The sequence below is a fragment of the Ictalurus furcatus genome, chromosome 20 (assembly GCF_023375685.1).
Source record: "Ictalurus furcatus strain D&B chromosome 20, Billie_1.0, whole genome shotgun sequence".
Classification (NCBI taxonomy): domain Eukaryota; kingdom Metazoa; phylum Chordata; class Actinopteri; order Siluriformes; family Ictaluridae; genus Ictalurus; species Ictalurus furcatus.
The window spans coordinates 15,041,261-15,048,588 of record NC_071274.1 but is presented as its reverse complement, the minus strand read 5'-3'; positions in this window follow the sequence as shown (position 1 = coordinate 15,048,588).

Genomic DNA, 7,328 nt, shown 5'->3' with positions numbered 1-7,328 from the left:
GATCTTGATGCTTCAAACTACAGGCAATTTAAATGCCATGAGTTTCTTTGGCAGCTTTGGAAAGATCTTTTTTTCGCACAAAAATGGAATTCATAATAATGATCATAATCATATTTTATAACGTGTGGAAGCTGATACACAGTGTATTTCAACTCAATTATTTTCCGTGTGAATATATCTTTATTTATACGAATGTGATCATTTTCACTGTATTTTTGTTGATAAATTGAAGAGGAGGTTGACCCGTGATTTTCCCTAGCTGGTGTTTCACTCCCCCAACAAGCGCAACATCTGTGAGATGGTTTTTGCTGAGACATTGTCTGCAGATAAGCTGATAGACAGGCTACCTCATGCACCAGCTACAGAAACAACAGAGTCAAATGAGGTAAGTAGCCAAAGTGTTGAAAATTTATGGACAGGATCACAATGGAAAAAGATTCTATCAGATGGAACAAACAAAGGGATACTGGCAGAATTCCTCTATGTTGCGTGACGAGATGCTGATCTTACCGCTGTGGGCAAGGACTTAAGCTTGTACATAGCACATGGAAACCTGTGTCACTGTGTGACTGTAATGGAGGGTTTACAAACTCTCAGTGCTGTTGAAGATCTGACATGTGATCATGAAGAATGTGACACCAGGGTGTTTTTACATTCACAACATGCTGCACAGGAACGTCAAACTTCATTCATCAAGAGCCCTGGCACTGATGTGGCAGTAATTGCTTTAAGTCTGCAGCCAGAGTTACCATGTAGGTTGTATTTTTTCATGGAGGTTGGCAACAAAACAAGGATCATTGATAAGGTGTCATCAGCTCATGGCACCACTGTGTGTTTGGCACTTATTGGGATCCATACCTTCTCAGGTTGTGAGTCTACAAGCGCCTTTTATGGCAAAGGCAAAAGAAAGGTATTTTCTGTTGCTTGTGAGAGAGGAATACCTGACTGCATTTACAAATCTGGGTAGCAGTTTTAACCTGGACCAGTCTACCTTTGAACTACTTTGCAAATATGTGTGCCACCTGTATGGCCAGCCATCTGCCGAAAATGTGAACAATGCAAGATACAAAGCATTCTGCATGGCATCGTCAGCTTTGCCAGAACTATCCATGCCCCCAACAAGTGTTGCCTTGTACCAACACTGCAAAAGGGCAAACTACCAAGCAGCCATAATGAGGCTTTCTCTGAAAGGTATGGTGTGTGCCCCTTCACCTGTTGGCAATGGATGCCACCTTGAGGATGGGGCGTTAACAGTGACCTGGATGACTAAAAATCCTGCTCCTAAAAGTGTGTTGCAGATAGTCCACTGCAGTTTCAAGCAAGGCAAATGTGAGAATGGAAGATGTTCCTCTATATGGCTGCAAGACTGTCTGTGTCTAAGCCAAAATTGTGCAAATATTTCCCAGGAAACAGAGGAAAGAGCTATATGGGATGATAGCTCTGATGATAGTGATAGGGATGATGCTGTTGAGTAAAGACACAACGTGTCATATTTTAGGCTGATTTTGAGCTGTAATGAATCTATTGTAGAATTGTCCTTTTTTGGCATTATTCAGAATTAAGGGGGGTGGAGTAGAATTTTGAGTCATTTCAGCCAACTTAGGCCAAAGTATGCTTCTTTTTCTTTCTTTCTGTGATTACACAGTGCCTACTGAAAATTTTGATGTATGAAACATCACAAACTTTTGCTAAATTTACAATGTGTATGTTTAATTTTGCTTGGTGCTAATCAGTGAAGTTGAAGTGTATTTTCTACAAATTTGCCAGATTTCATGGTCTACATTCACACTTGAGTATACTAATGCACCAATACATGTCTCAAATGTTTAGGTACATCAATAAATGTCATTTTGAGAGATATTTTGTGTTGCCAAAATGAATATAAAAAAAGCTACAAGCAAAACCAGCAGCATAAGATTTTAGTTTTTTAAAATTCACAATTATATACATTTGGTAAATGGCACACTTATATAGCATTTTTAGCCAAAGTGCTTTACACTGTGTCTCATTCACCCATTTACACACACACTCACATACCAATGGTAGCAGAGCTGCCATCCAAGGCGCTAACTTGCCCAAGTGTCTTGCCCAAGGACACTTCGGCATGTGGACTTGTGGGCCGGGAATCGAACCGCCAACCCTACGTTTAGTGGACAACCGGCTCTACCACCTGAGCCACATATATGGATCATGACAAAAAACTGCAGGATATTTTCCGGACAACTTTATGTTAAAAGTCCGTAAGTGTGTTGTCTATGCAAAAATCCATTAAAAAAGTAGTGCTCAGGTGTGGGAACGAAAAGCACTTTTCTAGCCATATTTTCATAGATCACCTTATGGCCTATTAGCTACGGTGGGACTTATAATTTTATTGGGTCCCTCTGCTGTTCGTCACTGACTGAGCTGAAATAATTAATAACCATCGGACTAAACTATTTTTAGGGAGCGGAGAGGAGATATTTGGAAAACAGTCCTGGGTAACTGCATCACCTCTACCCATATCCTGTTTTATTCCTTACATAAACAAAACAATTTGATTTTTTTTATAAGTATTTAACATATTGTTATATGTTAAATAACAATGGCCTGTTTGCTGTTACTAGGCCTATTTAAAGAAACGTGTTATTCTGTATAAATGTGATTTGCCCAGCTGCTAGCACTAGTGAGCAGGGCTTTTGTAGAAAAGTAGCAGTTATTAACAGTTTCTGCCATTAAAAGCAATAATCTACTATATAATACTACTTGATACCACTAAGGGTACTTTGAGGTGACAGAGCTTAATTTGAGTTGGATCCTGACAGAATAGGATCCGGCACCTCCCAAAGATATCACATCTGTGTTCTGCAACCTTTTGATGTGGATCTACCAGCTCTGCAGTTGGATGTTTAAAGTCTCACACAGCAATAGTAGCAAAATAAAGAGTTTTAGTTTTTAATTCACGGAATGTAAAACGGAATCACAAAAAACTGCAATAAAAATGCTAACCTTATGGTGCTCACATTTTGCTTATAGCCAATCACATAAGTAATCATTTCAAATTCAAAGTTCACTTGAATTCATTGTCATAAAGCAAAGCTTATACACTGTTAAAACAGATGAGTTAAAAAGAACACATTGTGTTAATTTTTAACACACCTGCGTGTGTAGTTAAGGACACGTGTTGCTTTTAACACAGTGTGTTTAGTATATTTAACACATTTGTGTTATTTCAACACATTTTGTGTGGAAATATTTAACACATCATGTGCTCATTTTAAGCATATTTTAACACACCTCTGTGTCTAGTTAAGGACAACACAATCAGTGTGTTAGTACATTTGACTCATGCTGTGTTTTAGTACATTTCCACACAAATATGTGTTAAAATATAACACAAAATAACACAGAGATATCTTTATACTTTTTTCCCTACAATTATCCTAAAATGCAATTTGTTTGTATGCTAAAATTCTACTAAAATGCTCACAAAATAAACAAACAATTGCATGAAATTCAGGTGATATTTATTAAAATCATTAAAACATTTGACAGATGTATAAGAATTGGAGTTGATGCATCTTCTTATCTCCCTGCCATCTGGGAAGACAAGAGTCCCACTTCCTTCCTTTTGAAAAGCTGTAAAAGAGCAAAAAGAGTTTTGGTTAGTTGTTAGCTACAAAATATGGACAAATGCCTTTGGGCTTCAACTGAGAAATTGTGTTAGAGAATCCCAAATTGTCTAACTTTAGAAATGTGACCTCCACTCTCCTAATGAACAAAATGGTGCTGTAGACTCACCATGAAAATCTAGCTGACTTGTGAATATTTATTTTTCAGCTTTAGCGCCTCACCACCAATTTATTTGCATAACCTAATTAAGTTAACCAACATTACAGAGATAGTGGAAAGCATTACAACCTACTGTAACCCCATCCTCTCTTTTTGTCATGTTAACCTTGTGAAGAATTTTTGGCCTCGACATTACTGAACTAACTAAGTTCCGTTAGCCACTGACTGTATCCACCTGTTAACCAGAATTAACATTCACTGAATACATGAAGAAACACGGCCCTAACCCATCCTCCTAATGCTAAATAAAACAGCTTTCCTTGTCCAAAACACTTGCTAAATGTAGTTAATGTTAACTCACTCTCTGTATTACACCATGGTGAATAGCTGTAATGCTACATTATCATTAACTTTCAAAAAGGTAAAGGTAGCGTGCTGTATGCTAAAGTAACGTTATCAGCTGAGGTGAGCGTCTAGGTTAGCATCACTCATCCCTACTGTGATTGGTGACAGCATCCAGCTAGCTAACCCTAACTCAGAGCCTGGGATAAGATGCAGACCTAGAGAATTATAGAATAACCTCAGTCCATATTTCACAGCCAACATAAACACATGACACTAGTAGTGTAACGCCAACACTGAGGAAGCAGTACACAATATTCACTTGTGAAGCTGTTGCGATAGGTAAAGTTAACTATTTTTTCCAATGAACTAATTATAGTTTTCCAATGAATACATTTTTCGAGAGCTCCCTGCCTAAATATCACGAACTCGGCCAGGCATTTTCAGCAGCATTAATTCCAAATAGTGATGCACGCTAACTTACCTGTGGTCATTTTGTTTTTTCGCCTCAGGACTCCGACTCCCTGGTCACAATCAAAAGCTCAAAGCAACGAACATTCACTTTGAGGTGAATTCAGAGATGGATGATGATGTCGGCAGCGCAGTCCGTAACGTGATTGGACAATAATTTAACACACGTTGTGTTGGTCACTTGTGAAATTATTATTATTATTATTTTTTTTATCACATTTATTGGAAAATTTAACACGTGTTGAAATAATAATGACACAAAAAGTGTGTAGGATATTAACACAACTTTTCTGAGAGTGTATGTTATGCAAACAAATTCATGGTTTCAGGCAAATGCATTAATGTATTAAGGTGTACATTACGCAGGCATTAACTTGGATGGCCTTCTGTAACTAAGAACTGACACACCAGTAGGGGATGATATTGTATCTGAAACACATGAACTCTTATTTTCCTATGTATTACAAGATGTGAAAGGCAACAAAGATAAAATTCTGGTGCTGAGAACACTATTTAGTCATGGGGGGTCTTTCCCCTTTTTGAAAATTTCCTATTCTTGTTACTGAGAAGATTCATTATGTGTGAGACCGAAACTTTATCTGGAAATTTTTGAATACATATGTCTGTCTATTCTGTGGCATACAGGGTAACTTGGAACATGTTTATGTCTAACTACTTCTTCTTTGTGGTGTAGCTGACCATGTGACAGGAAGCATGTGATGTGCAATCAACTGTGTGAAAGTTACAACATTGCATGTCACACCCACTGTGTGAATTCCACGAAAACACAGAAAAAATTCATCTAAAATGGGGAAAAATCTGTTGTGCGATCGACTGTGCTAATAGATTCAATAAGAATTCTGAGCTATCTTTTTACAGAGTGCCAAAAAACGATTCAGTCCTTTTTTTTACTCGTAAGTTGTAAGCAGTGCAGTATAAGTTTAGGTTCTTTTGGCATGTGGTATTCATGTTGTACAATGGTGAATAATTTGCTACATATTTATTTTTAAACGCTGCCTATTTCCACTGATGAATAACGGGTGCTCATTCATTCTCTGTGTTTTACCTTCATGAATACAGTATATAATGTTAGTAAGAGGAAGCAATGTTAGCTGCAAACAAACTAGGACTAGCTAGCTTACAGGTTACCAAATAAAATTATATAATCATAAAAAAAAATATTTGTACATACAACCAGAATGTTTATTGGTGTTCTTGTGACTTTAATTTCTCCAACAAATCCCGCCTTGAAGTAGGACCAAGCGTCAAGGCTTTTCTTATGCCTTCAGGCTTCAGGTACATATAAATCTTGGGAAAACCGATTTTTGGTCACATGCCAGTGTCCATGGATCACAGGTTCTTGGGCAAATTGTAAGGGTCACTGTCGAGTTAATTTAAGCTGATAATCGTTAGTTATACTAGCGTTATCGCAGATTCCCCTATTAAAACCAGCCGTTTTGCCCCTCAGTCCAGCCGAGCGGGGCGTGTTCCAGCGGGAAAGTGATGTCAGTGCACGTCCTCTATAACAGTACAATGCATCTTTCTGCCTACAAACTAATGCTGTTTTTTAAAATATTTTATAAGTTCTGAACAAATTGTTTTACCATATAATATATGGACATTGCCTGCTGATGCTAAAACCTACAGAATAGTCAGGATAGATGTCAAAATTAGAATAAGGGCTGTAGGGAAAGCATTAGCTCAAAGGGAATATTGATTAATTCGGGAGAAATATTATCAGAATCAACTTACAGCAACTAAACAATTTATTTGTCCAGCGAAAATGTTGGTGAGAGCGTTCATCGATTCTGGAAAGTTACTCTTGTGGCCTTTGACAGTAATATCTTATTATGATGACAACATTGTTTCCTAGCACAATAACGTGACTGGCAAGTTTAGGGACTTGGATAATGAGCGATATATCACATAACTTCACTTTGAATATAGACAAGACTTTATTACACTATTCTTCTACATAGAAACTAATGTAACACATGTACACAAACACACAGTGCAGTAAAGATGAAATGCTAGATTTTATGGAAATGTATGGAATTCAGTTAGACCATGACCTGAACGTACCATTAATATGTTAATATCTGATTATCAATATGTTAATAACCCTTTTTCTATATCCTTTTTAAGGTGGTAGCTCATTTGAATAGATATTTGAAGCTGACAAGATGTACTACCCCTGTTTCTATATCCTTTTTTCAGGTGGCAGTTCATTCTGATAGGTGTTCAGAGCTGACAAGATGTGCTACCCCTGTTTCTAGGTCCTTTATTTTAAGGTGTTAGTTCATTCTGAGAAAGAAGCTCATTTCGTTAGATTAGCATGACAGCTTGAACTACCGGTAGCACATCCTGAGCGGGTTGGACAGATTGTCAGAACACCCTACACCCTATTGATCAAACCTACAAAAATACACTATAGAGTGAAACTTTATAGTGTATTTTTGTAGTGAAATTTTAGCGTGCAATGTATGATAATCAGAAAAAGTTTAATTTATCATAATACTTGCCTCAGGTGTTGTCACTGTTTGTAGGACTACCAGACCAATACAATATTAAACTTTTTTTGAACTAGATTCATTTGGTGTTGCTAGCCAAGGGGAGGCACAGCGAAGCTATCATTGTATGGGTGTACAGCTGCTACAGTGCCATGCAAAGTACATTATCTTTCCTTATGCTCTCTCATATCATGTTCATGTAAACTGGAGCTCATATAGACATTTACACACCTTGTT